The sequence below is a fragment of the Bombus huntii genome, chromosome 14, assembly GCF_024542735.1.
Source record: "Bombus huntii isolate Logan2020A chromosome 14, iyBomHunt1.1, whole genome shotgun sequence".
Classification (NCBI taxonomy): Eukaryota; Metazoa; Arthropoda; class Insecta; order Hymenoptera; family Apidae; genus Bombus; species Bombus huntii.
This window is the reverse complement of record NC_066251.1, coordinates 9,725,538-9,739,445: the sequence shown is the minus strand read 5'-3', so window position 1 is coordinate 9,739,445 and position 13,908 is coordinate 9,725,538. Positions and strand designations below refer to the sequence as shown.

The 13,908-nt window shown below is 36.9% G+C and overlaps 1 protein-coding gene across 23 annotated transcripts in view; it reads right to left on the bottom strand.

Moving 5' to 3' along the window:
* The window catches only part of LOC126872833 (zwei Ig domain protein zig-8-like), a 444,324-nt gene that overhangs the window by 362,346 nt on the left and 68,070 nt on the right, over positions 1–13,908 (bottom strand). For 7 of the 23 annotated variants that reach the window (XM_050633030.1, XM_050633031.1, XM_050633032.1 and 4 more), the window contains one exon: positions 13,105–13,906. The exons of 3 other annotated variants lie outside the window; for them this stretch is intronic. The gene's annotated coding sequence lies outside the window, so the exon portion shown is untranslated. Of the gene's footprint in view, positions 1–3,232; positions 13,907–13,908 lie in introns of those variants that run through there. 13 more of the 23 variants (XR_007692214.1, XR_007692212.1, XR_007692219.1 and 10 more) reach the window with 13 other exon arrangements.

The following is a 13,908-nucleotide window of genomic DNA, read 5'->3' as shown; positions in this document are numbered from 1 at the left end:
AATCAATGCTGACATTTTACTACGGGACAGGAAACTCAAAATTCGCGATTTTCGCGACGAGTTGACGATTCGGTGAACAGAATAGTTTAGAAAATCTATTATAGTATAGAGATTATTTAAAAAAATATAAATAGCTGTATTTAACAATAAAATAGAAATAAAACAATCAATGGTGACATTTTACTACGGGACAGGAAAATCAAAATACTCGCGATTTGAAATTTTTGTAGGCGTTTAAAAAGTAAAGGAATAACAAACGAGAATGAGTAATACAAAACGTACATTTAGGCGTATTTAGAGGTATAACGCTTTTCATTGCAAGAAATTTCGTAACGATAGTCGCGCTATGAGAATCGCTACTTGTCCGTTGTTGAATGCACGGTATTATAACGTCACGTTTAACAAAGAGCCACGTCCAAGCAAATAAGATTACACGAAATAAGATCTTTGCATAAGTAAACTTCAGACCTCAATTAGTTACAACAATCACCGCTAAATGGAATAAATAATTTTGAAAAATATCTAGGCATATACATACATGTCGATATACACATCCATTAGACATAACTGCTATTTTATATTTCTCGGAAATGCTGGAAATATAGTCAACAGGTCGTAGAAAACGGCAGTGAAGAGCGGGAAAGTGTTGAATTTCGAAATCGAGAGGCAAACTGGAAACTCGGTTACAAGGACAATTCAGCCAGTTGCTTCGTGGAAGCGGCACAATTTCAAAGAATTTCGCTGAGCAGAATCGCGCCAAAAGGAGGAATTCTTAGCGAAAAGGCGGCGGTGAAGGAATCGGAGGTTAGAAGTTGCCCGTTCACGACTCTTCGTTAACCCGGATATCCGCTGGATATCCCTTTCTACCACCTGCGATAATTAGCCCGAACAGAGACGTTTTTCCGTCCGAAAGACGACGTGACTACATTGTTTGCACCAGGGGCTGCTTTAAGACATCCGGTGCAACCGCCGGCAAGAGGTTGCTCGTCTGGAGCGCGTACAAGTCGTCCGTTAAACTGCAAAACTTCTGAATATGCTAATTTCACGGCTAATTCTAATGTTTCCGGGAAACGAGGCCACGGATGAAGAAGTGGCTGGCGCAGGAGGCGAGACGGGAGGGATGAAGCGAAGTCAAGACCCAGAGGTTGCGCTGCATGGCCAGCTAATTACCTTTCGTTCGAGTGTGTAACGAAGTATTAAAGAACGAGCGAGCAAATGATCGCTAAATTCTCGAGAAACGCTTAACGATCCCTTTTCTATGCCTCAGGGATAGATGATTGCTTCTGCGTACCTAAACAGACTGAAAGCTTCGCTCCCTTTCTTCCAAGAGGTTTTCATTCCGGTTCAAAGGACCAGGAAGGAAGGGAGAAGTTTCAGAAGGCCAGATGTTCCGGTATTGGTTGATTTATTGAAAGGGAAGCTGCTGGGCCAGGTTTGATTTCAATCCCGCAATCTGACGCTGCCGATTGACTACCATAAAAGAAGATAATACCAGATCTCGTGGAAAATTCTGCTCCGTTTCTTACATAGCTGATTTTGCGATACCGTGCCACGTGTATCATTGATTTTGATTAATAAAATCCGCGCACTCATTGATATTTGACTACATTTGTTTAATTTTGTGCTGTTCGATGAATTTGTATCAAGCGCAACTGTGTAGCAATGGAGAAAGACGAACGCGAATAAAAAAGTACAAAGAATATCAAAATCTTTGTAAAAATATCAATTTGCATAGATATAATTCAGTAAAAATGCTGATAAAAAAGTATTTAGGCATTTTAAACAAATATTGGAATTTGCAAAATACGATAAATCCTTATATGATTAAATTATTTCGTTCAAAAAAACATACGAAAAGCGCAACTTTACGCGGGAACTAGTCAAATTTCATAGAAAATTGAGAAGTAGTACGCTTTGAATTCCACAAATATCATTGAAAATCACGTAAGTTCCAGTTCGATTCATTCGTGGCTGCAACACGTTTCTACTTTCAATAAAATATTTAATCCAGGATTTGCTAGACTTTTGATTAAAGAGGATTTTATGGCAGATGGTTGGACCAACATTAATTCTATGCCTGTTAGACTAATTGCGAAATTTTCAGTCATACGCTTTACGTATACGCTTTAAAAGTATTACTTGCTTGTTTTTTATAAGATTCTACACAATACTTATACAAACATATATCAGATCATTCCTTGTGCTTTGTATCGGTCATTTTTTCTCAAGTCAGGTGTAAAGAACTTAATTTAACTTTCGTACTAATTAATTAAAGTTTCATGAAGAAGATTACGTAAACGAAAAGTTTCGGGTGTTATAAATTGTTTTGTTATGGACCAAGGAGTAGTGGGAAAATTTTATAGCTGAGTTATAGGTTTATCTCTTTGAAGTGTTTCAGAAAATAGCATTAAAATCGAAAATAGAAAAGACACATGTTGCTTAAAAACAATTCGTTAGAACAAAGCGTTTCACTTGCTGAATGCAAAATTATTCTCGTATTATCACCGATGTAAATTTACAAAGGGAACATACCCGAAGGTCTTGTTTTAATTGCCGTGTATTTTATGAAAATTATCATACACGTTTAATCAAAATAATTTCAACACGACATTCTGTGAATGCACTTTTCCGATAACTACTATCGTTGCTCAGGCTTATAAGAATCATAAGAATCAGTGCTATAGAATAATTCATTCTGAATAATCCATGATTGACAGTATCGTTTAGTTTCCAATTTTAGACTGATGAAAATGGGCTAGGTTGAACGTGTCAATCACCGTGTTGCCAATAGTATATTCACTGTTAGCAGTGTCAGATACTGTGTGTTGTACCATTGATCTAACTACAGTAGGATGATACCAGATAAGCAGAATTCACCTCTGTATTCGTCTCTCTATATCTTGTCAAATCCTTTTAGCGGACTATACATCGCGTATCTCGAAGTGGTCAGCTTGCGACCTAATGCACGCGACGAAAACACAATATGGTTTCATTGATACATGCCTGTAGAAATATATCGATCGATATCGCCGACAAACGTATCATAAAGCACTTCCTGAATCATCGTGTTTCTCGCGTTTCCGTGATTGCTTCGGGTATACAGCTGTGCTCGTTTTATGTGATAATCGCGTGACATGGTGCATTATCAATTTTACAATGAATCGCGCGGATAGCGTAGAGCGAACGAAAAGAAAGCGATAAAATCGAATGAGAAAAAGGCAGATTCTTTGAATTGATGTTGTTAATGCAATTTTATTATTAACAGTATTTATTGTTAATCGCTATACTATTAATTCAAGTAATTAACAATTATATTAATTTAAGCATTACTATTAACGTTTTTTAAATATTTCAAGGTGTTTGATTTATTTATAATATCTTTTGCATTGAAATTTCTTTTCCTCCTCTTATCAAATATTAAATGCGATAATATTTCTTATGTATTTTATCAGTTACGATACTGTTAAAATGTGCATAGTCTGTCCAACGTAGTTTTAGACATCTCAGAACGTCGTCTTTTCAATATAACTTTCATTTACTTACGAACTGCTTACGGGGATTATGGTGGTACACTATCAAATAAAATCTTAAGCTTTAAAAGATTCGAAGAACTTTCTACTCGCAGACAAAGAAATTTTAATATTCATCATATTTCAATATTTTCATATTTATGTTGATGTGACTTGCGTTTTGTTAATAGGTCAGCATTAAATTTTCAGATCTGGTTCGCATTAATATTAAATGCATTTAGTTTGAAATATCATGATTTACTCTCACGCGTATTATCTGAGTTTAGTATTCAATTTTATAATATAGAAAAAGACTTACATTTCTATTACATGTCATAATATAGATTTTCATAATAAAGAAGTTTCCTGTTACGAATGGAAATTAATCAACGAAGATGTTGAGCTTTGCTATGATACGTTATAGTAATAGCAGTTTGAGTTGGATTTCAAAATTTTCTTCACGATCTATCTCGTCCATTTCTGGAATTATCCTGCACTGTCTTTTTTATCTTAAGCATAAGAACTTGAGTTACAATATATTTCACAGATGAACCATTTTTTCATCAATTCACAATTTAATGCTTTATTAATTCTTCTACTTGTGCTTCGATCCATCGTCGTAGATCTACAATCGTCGTCGAACAGAGCATTTAAACAGCAGCTTCGTGGTCTCGCTACAGGTAAACGCACGGTTCCACACTGCTTATCCTTCCTCGTGTGTCCTGCGATAGCTTCGTCGTGGTTTCGTAGTATAGTAATCGGTATCCCTCCGCTGTTCGTGCGAGGAGAATGCACAGTGATCGATTGCACGATGATCTCTCCGCGTCTCTTGCAGATAGACCCAATTCATTAATTGACCAAGCCAAACGATTCTCCATCAAGGTTTTACTTCTTTTTAAGAATATTCTCGAAAATATAAATTTACATGAAAATTCGCAGTCTGGTTACCAGTCTCTCGACTAGACACTCGAGCGACAACGAAAGTTACACGCGTCCCAGAACACAACAATCAATCGTGATTAACACCAGTCAGGTGACTTCGACACGTCGAGGCTCCCTCCTATCTACCTGGTCGCGTTTCTCGAGAACGAGCAAGAGAACGATGTGTCACGGTGTTAGCCGCGTGAAACGAGAGAGAGAAATGGAGAGACCAGTCGGTATACGCGACAATACGCGACACTGTAGGCTCGATCGCGAGGCAGAATCGATACTCAGGCCATCGTCTAACGATCTCGTGTGCATTGCTGCCGAGTTCAATCAAGCCATACGACTCGAAAGCCAACCAACCGGCTCAATAATTTGCGGATATATAGCCCCCTCCCTCTCTTTCTCTCTCTCTCTCTCTCCTTCCGCGTCTCATCTCCATGATACTCGACGAGCTATCGGCGCATTCAGGCCGCAATGATATACGAGCTGTTACGAAGATCGTCGCTCCGCCAAGTACTACATCGGTTCAGCTATAAATATAGGAAACGCGATCCGCTAATTAGCTCCATCGAGAGAAGAAGTTTTCGACGAAGAAATTCGATGACGCGAACTTTCGTTAGAATGCTTTTCGATCGCGTTCAAAGTGCTCCTTTTTATCAGACGCCTTATTTTCTAAGTTTCCTCTTTCTGCTATATTTCGCTGAGCGGCAGCGAACTTGCAGCTTTAACGTTTCACATGGAATAGAAGGCAAGATTTCAACCCCAGGGAAGATTTAGCTATTGAGCCCATATGTCGTAAGGATACACTGGAAGATATAAATTGTTGAGATTCGTCGTTCTTACGACAACGCACGGGTAAATATGTATTTCCTGTTCTGAAGTCTACGATAGAAGAAATAACTACAATGGCTAGAAAAAGTATCCACGCGTTGTTGTATTTATTATAGCGTTTACATATTAATTAGATGCAAGTTTATATCGATATTAAAATGCAGAAAAATTGGAAAATCGTGCAGAGTTAATAAGTACGATTTTTAATTACACGATCATTTTTATGAAATAAAAAACCACAAACCTAGAAACTGAAATATATTGTTTTGTACAGATTTCCTGCATTTATTGATCATCTTCAAATCCAATCGATAAGAAGCTATTTCCTTTAGAGGAATCAGCTGTATTTCATTAAGTTAACATGCAGTACATCGAGAACATCGTCGCGTCACGCTATTGCTGCGGTATTTCGAAGGATAATGCTTCATAATTTATTCAACGTCTTCGGGATGTCGTGCAATTCTGTAGAGAACGGACGTATTTAACAGCCGAATACATCGCTCTGTTTCCAGCCTGTGTTTCTACGTGTGTGTGATACCTTTGCTGGTAGTTCCAACCTTGCAACGGTTGAGACTTTCGAAGTTTACTTGTCGAAGGTGCAAAGTTACGAGACGCCGTGTTTGATGTTGGTTTCTTTGAACGTGTTTAGATGCTTCGGTAGAAATTGATCTTGATTTTCTGTACCGTAAGAAAAGTTAAGTAGATAAATAAATTTAGTACACGTTTTCATTCATCTATTTAGTTTTCCACAAACTACCAATCATTCGAAATTTCAATAACGGCTTTTCAGTTTTTCCGTGCATACAAAATGCGTTCTCCTTTTATACGTAAAAATCCAAGTTCGACAATGAAAATTGAGCAATCCTGTATACAATGGCGGACAAAAGAAAATTTGAAAGATAAGTGATACAAAAAAAGATGAAATTGTAAAATGTATTTATATAAAATGTAATTGTAAATTGTAAATTAGATAACTATTACCAGGATAAAAAATGTCTAGGTAAAATCAAAAATTACTCGCACACAAAAATTTCAACTAAAAATTTTCTTTTGTCCGCTATCGTGGAGAAATTGCTCGAATTCCAACGAAATCGAACCAAAAGCAATTCGAACTAGAACTTAAAAGCAATTTATATGATTAAAAAATTTAATTTTTAAAAAGGTCGCCATTTCGTCATTGTAGAGAATCCTCGTGCAACATTTTGTAAGGGTATCTCGGAAAGAACACGTTTCTGAAGAACTGCGGTTTTGACCTTATCTGATATGAGCCCACATTGCTTTTTAAACGAGTCACTTCCACTTCTCCTTTGTTAGAGGATGTTACATAAGCTTTACCTTCTTTTGATGCATTTATAAAGTACCAAGAAAAGTGCTTGGATAACCTTTAGTTTAAAGAATGTCTCCTCGCAGTTGTTCGATATCATTATGTCTTCATAGAACTTCACTTTCAAAGACATCTGTAGACGTTACATCTACTGGCTGACTAGTCACTGTCCGACACTACTTTGGTACTATTGACGTAGTATTAAATTATAACGAGAATCGTAAAATAACGCGTTTTTTCGATAGAAAATATGTAACAAAGTATTTACTGATAATATGCAACAATTATCTCATTAACAAGTTCCACGTTAAATATCTTTAATGGATGAATATGGGAACATACGAAGTAAGATTCCTATGAATTGACATGTCTGTGGGCAAGATGACTATCGTTGTCTTGAGCATTTCAGATTACAACTTTCAAGTTTATTCTTCAATTTTGATAATATTTTTCCTTCGAGTAAGGATTTGGTTAAAGTTAGGTATAAATCAATTCATTGCTGTGTATATTATCCGACCACAAATTTATAGTACATTACAAACAATGATTTGATAATGATTGGTTTTTCGTTATCTTTTTTATTGTTTTACTCAAATTAAGGGGAAAGTGGGGCTGCCATCTTATTGCAATAGTCCCTGTACAATAAAAGAAAGTCGCAGTTAGTCGCAATTTTCACTTTGAAATTCATCGTAAATTAAATCCACGGCATCGGTGTTTCACGATGCGTTGTAGAGCCTCAAAGGATACACATAATGTTAGAAACGCGAGAGCTCGAAACTGAAAATTGACACTGTCCGAGCATGGAATTCGTACAATCTTTTTAAATGATCGCAGCACTGTCGGGCAATCACGATGAGTGCCGAGTCCCAGAAAGACGATAGTCCTGTTCTTTGAAAGGCTACGTTGCCTGGAAGGAGGAGGAAATTCGAAATGCATTAAACTCCCGAACGAGGCGTGCAACGAGAGCGATGTAAGGTCGCTTCAAAGGTGACCACGCAAGAGGGGAATAAAAGGAAGAATTTCCCAGCTGAATCGTGACGTCTTAAGCACATCCTTCTTTCTGTAACAGCTGCGGACCTAGACGTATGTGGCGAGGCGGACACATTCATGTAAATTGTTTTCTGATCGATCGCACGAATTCTATTCGGTTTCTTGCGCTTCGAGTATCCCGCAGGAAGAGAATAATCTCACCAGCTTTTGTTCCATTCGCGACCAACTGAACTGAGTTCACTCTAAACGTTGGATTATTTCTGCGAAAACATTGTTTGCGAGAATCTTACGACCAGAGTACCGTGGACGATCCCCTTTAAATGAGTTTTCAATATATTTAGTATTTAATGAAAAGTAGATTAGGCAACTATCTTATTTATTGGTATTTGTGTGAGCAGAATTTTAGGAAAGAGAATTTATATTATAAATTATTATGTTATAATAAAGTTATCATTAATTTATAACTTTTTCACGCGAAATCTAAATTTTCTAACAATAAATTTTCTAATCTTTCGATTCATTAACATTCATTAGCAAGAAAGACAGATTTCTATGGAAACATAGAATTATAAACATAGGAATTACGTATCGTTTACAGCGCAATATATCTTCGCTATTATTGTTCCGTTCGACGAACAAATGAATGGCGGAATGTTCTGCTTGTCTGGCATATTTCATTTACAGTAGTAACAGTTAGTGATGTCTCCCAGGGTACTACAGAATGGCACGCTACTTGTCACGATAACATCTATCATCCCGAACGTTTTTGGAGTTAATGGGCGTTAGACAATTCTCCTTCGTTTGGAATTAGTTTGATGATGGAAACACGCAAAATGGATATTTCAATGGATATAGATATTTACAGAAGATAAGGCGATAATAAGAGATTCGTTTAATTTACAATATTTATCGACGCTATTTTTGAAGCGTTATAATTATACGAACGATTTAATTGCACAGTTATCGCACCAATATTACATGAAATAAATTATTTAAGCTTTTGGAAATACTTCGATACGGCAATAAGGCTCTTTGATGTTTTAGAACTTATTTATTGTGACATGTGTAACATGATCCCACCTCAAGGGGCTACTGCTGCATTTCCCTTATCCCTCTGCGATGTCAAACAAGAATTTCCTCGCTATCTCCGATATTTCCCAAGAAAATGATTCACGAGGCTTATTTCTAACGCTTTACACAAAATTCGCTATCTACATATTATTCATCGTTGCATAGTTATTATTTAACGGTAATATAACGTTCTGTAACCAACGTTGATAACTATCACGTTCCATGATCAACGGCGATAATTATCTGAGGTTTAACGAATCTTATCGTTAGTCGAGTTAGGCGAGAATTTTTCTGAAATTGAAATATTCATTACCGAATTTCCTACAATCAGTAATGAATATTTTAGTCAGTATCTGTGGCTTCATTTTTTAGTAATTTTCTCTGGTCCCGTTTAAAATATTCTTGACAAAAAATAATCGCGATTTTCGGATATATCCGAGCGTGAACTCATCGGCACACGCGAGACTATTATAGATGATGGCTGCAGGATATTTCACGCTGATCTTATGGCGACTGGGCTCCATTAATGATACCATTTATTATAGATACGTATAGCTTTTACCCTTTGATCTTCTTGCGTTATCGTCCCGAGATCGGCGTACTAAATCGTCGAATGCAGTCGAAATTCTATGGCAACAGAATTATCAAGCGCACCATTAACTCTGAATAGCGACTTTCATTAACGAGCCAGCTTTCGATTTCGTAGCCATTTTATTTCTTCGGTTGCGTTCTCAAAAACATGAATTTACACGTACGTCCACGATTTAATTATATTGGATATTATATTTTTCATAGACGATAGCCTAAAACTTGAAACAAAATTTATTCTCGCGAGAATAATGACTTGGCGGACGTTTCCTTGAAAACCATGAGTCGCACAAAAGACATTGAGTTAAATCATGGTATTAGCCAACTCTTAATGGCCCAGTTGAATGGAAGGGTACCAAACTTCGATGAAGAACAGTCGTGAAAGCAGGAGCAAAATCTATTCAACTGATGTGAGTGACTCGTCGAAAACAACTACCACCTTGGTCGAACGAAAATCAAGCATTCAGACGTCGCTGCAATTTCCACGCTTATCGGGCATACAAATTAACGCCGATAGCACGATAAAACGCTTGCCGTGCCAGAATTATCGTGTCCGGTTTTATCGAATGGCTCGTGAAAGTGATGTCGAATGAATGACATGCATCACAGCTCGCTATGAACATTAACGCAAACTGGAAGTTACAAGCTCATGATGCTCGATCGCTTGAATAGAAACAGTTCATAACTATTCAATACGAATCAGTGAACAGTGTGTTTTAACTGTGCCGTGTCCCCCGGGTACATTTCGATCGGGGCTGAATCGTTCAAAAGTTTCTCAAATTCCAGGGAAACATGAAATAATTGTTACGAAGTTCTCGTGTCAATTATAGGCTGGAGATGTTCTTAAGACACTAAAATTATTTGTCTGAGTTAAAGCTACGATTTAATATATTATATACTAATTAGTAATAATAATAATAATTACCAACGATACTAACTATTTTGTAAATTTTCTTGCAAGTTGAAATACTTTCGTCAGCCATTGTACTCGTACGTTTTATCAGTTCGACTTGAAAAGCTAAAGGTATACGAAAAACCTGAAATGAACTCCTCTGTGTTAGCTCCTCTGCGGAAATTTAGATCGACCGAGACATTCTTACTCGGCTCATCCAGCGTTTACAAGCCTAAAAATTGCAGAACTGGATATTTTTTTCAACGTGGCACGAATGTAAGTCGTATGGTCACTGTTCGTGAAAAGAATACGGGGCCAATTGTCCACGGAAGCGTTCACGGAAATAGGGATAGGAAGCAAAGGATGAAAGGGAATAGAAAGAAGTCAGTCGCTCGAAAAGTTACAAAAGGAACGTACAAGTTCTAGTTCCTTTTTTTTTCAGTCGGAAAAGTGGAGAGAATCCAAAGTCACAGAATACGTGAAGTTATCAACCACGACAACTGCAGCTGACCTTCCCCTATGTGCGTCCAAATACTCTTGCTGTAGTATACTTCAGTGAATCGTATCGAATCAAGTATCTTTCCATATCGTCGAATAATACGTACGAAATCTATCGATGCTTTTTAAACGCGCGCCGATTGTTGTTGAACAATACAATATGTAAACTGAATGGGAGGATTTGGAATCGGAGATGTACGGTATCTCACAAAGTCTATCCACTTAAAATATTAGAGAAAATAATAGAAACGTTAATAAAAATTATCTCGTTACAGCGATATTGAAATTTCGAAGTACTCCGTGCAACACAGCGAACATGTAAAGTAAAAGTGACGTATGGTAAATATTTAAATACTTTCGAAACACAGCGTACAACTGTCTGATTGTCGATCTTGGTAGTAAAACTGTCTGTCTGTTTTTGTTATCAATAATCCAACATTCTGCGTATCGATACACATTTTTCAAACGTTGAAACCGATCGTCAGCTTTTGCTTTTCACCGATGTTTTATCAGCTTCACATCTGGGCCATTTGCGAGGGATTTCTTCCCAACGATCATCGCGTACCTGTATTTCTCGTTAACAAAAAGTCATAGTTCAACTTTTTTTGAGATTCATGACACTGCAAAAGAGAAGAAAAAAAGGAATAGAGTGAGGAGAAAAAATGAGAGAAAAGAGGTAAAAAAGGAGAGGGATCGTCGAGTGGATCTGCCGAACGTGATACAGAACTGAATGCTGCTCGCTCGTTTTATCTCAAAACTCGTTTCGTTATTATCGGCACCAGTTTTTCAAGTCGGTCGAAGCGCGGTTTGACGCGTACATATCGGCAGGAAAAAATCCGGAGAACCTTCTATCTTCGTAGCGGTATTTCAAGTATATTGCCTGGTATGTGTAAGTTGGCAGGAAAAGTGAGAGAAAATGATACAATTGATTTTTCACGTTGAATTTCGCGTTCGCTGAAACGTGGATTTAAATGAAACGTTATTTGTCTTCCTGCGATTCTGCAACACAAAATGAGAAGGTAAACTAATATGATAATGTAAATAATACTTGTACAATAATACACACGATTACCATTATTATTAATAAGGAACATGTTAAATACAAAACAATGAGATGCGTCAAATTATCGCTCGTAAATTATTTGCGTAGAAAAACCAATTAAAATACGAATGGCTGGCTACGTCAGTTCAATATATGTCTATATGCTTCCAATTTTCATCGGCCACCGAAACACGACATCAGAATTGCATTAAAACGGGGGTAGTCATCGAGCTTCAATTAAAAACCAATTGCTCGGTGTCACGCGGTGCGGTAATTACGCAAATTAATAATTAGATACCAACATCCCGATCGTTCGAACAGATGTGCGTGCACGTCGATCTCGCTCGAAGAAACCCTGAAGTGTCAAGAGCAAAAACGAGCGTAATTGACTCGTCTACATAACGAGAACCTCGCTTCAGGAAGGGGAAGTTTCTCTGTCGATTGCGTAGAGCGCGCGATACTTTCACCCACGCGTTACGACAAGTTCGTGAACACGGATAGACTAACGATACGAGTAGAAATTTGGAAAAATTATGTCGCTCATTTTCCGCTGCGATTATATATTTATGAAAGAGTATTATGTCCTCTTGCTTATTACGTTTGACGTGGCAGTGTCTAATTAACTGCGCTCAACTTTTTTACATGTTACAATTCGCAAGCTTGTTTCTGAGAAATACGTGAAATTCCTGTAACGCCATCCTGAAACAACCTGTTCTACATTCGTGGATGAGCATAGGGTGTAGATGGAAACATCGCAGTCCAACAGAATATTTCAGAGTAAGCAAACATGAGAATCACAAACTCAGTCTGCAAGAAGAAACTTTGGAAAATGGAATTTTTTGCTTATGAGCTATTTAAATAGTATATGTATTTGCGCCTTAATAGTGAGCTTATTAATACTTATATGATATTTAACGAAGACATAATGTGCATTCTTTCAGGTAGAATTAAAAGATTGAAATATCCTGAATACCGTTACGTTGTAAAATAATTCACTTATACCGTTTATAACTCGAATGTTATTTCATTTAATATCGTCAATTAAGGCAGAAAGGTACTCAAAGATGATTTATTTGATTTCGATGCAAAATGAAGTTAAATACCTACATTCTCTATGTTGAATTTCATCAAGATAATTCTTGATGAAATTCGATCATTCAGATCTGAGAGTCATTATTTCAAATTGTTAGGTTTTTATCTTTCCTTCAAATAAGGTTTACCCTGGTCGCAGATACGACTTTCATTCCTCGAAAAGAATATCTTTTCTAAATAAAATGCGAAGTGTGCAAAAATAAAGTATTAAATATTCGGTGTTCTGCCAGTTTTCTTACAAACAGAATCTAACTTTTAAGCTTGTGTTCCAGAACTTCAGTATTCCTACGACATGCAATACGAGTATAATGCACGCTCTGAGAACGTAACGTAACGTTACCTGTGTATGCAGATGGTGCACATTTCCCGAGGAAATGATGGAAAGCTTGTGAGCGAGAATTCCACGCAATGCTCGGACATACATCCTCGTTGTATCAACAAAGATACACCGAATATTCGTTCATATAGGATTAATCTTTGCTACCGGCGAAGCAGCTGAAGCATCCAGTAAACATCGATACCAGTCTTGGGTCTTCTGCAATTTCTATAATATCCTCTACGTCGGAATACATGTTCTGTGTTGCACAGATAATAGCTGGCATCGTGTCTTTGCGTCATCCGTGTGTAATCATCCTCGTTCACGATGACGAACTATTATGAATTCCATATTCGTCTGATATATTCAAAAATACAGCGACTCACGAAAATACTCGAACTATTCTTTCGCGAATATATTATGTACGTGTTCTCTATGGAATATTTTGAAATCTCATTAGCATTGTATAATGAGATTCGCTTCGAATTTTACCAATATGATAATGATAGTTGTGTCTCATTATTGTGCTAATAAAATTTCAAAATGTTTTATATAATATGTATGTATAATGTAGAATATATACTCGTGCATAGACGTTCTCTGTAGTAAGTGTTCAAATATTCTCGTGAGCCACTGTAAACAGAATTGAGCCTGGATTATCCGAACCAATCGTGGAACACACTATTCGAATAATCGAATTTCTCAGATTCAAGAATCTCGGACGAATCGAATAATTTCGTCTTCATAAATATAAATATTAAACAAAAACTCTTGAATAAAAATATAATAATTCTGCTCTTGCTTCGATGCTGAAGGCATCGTTAGTCT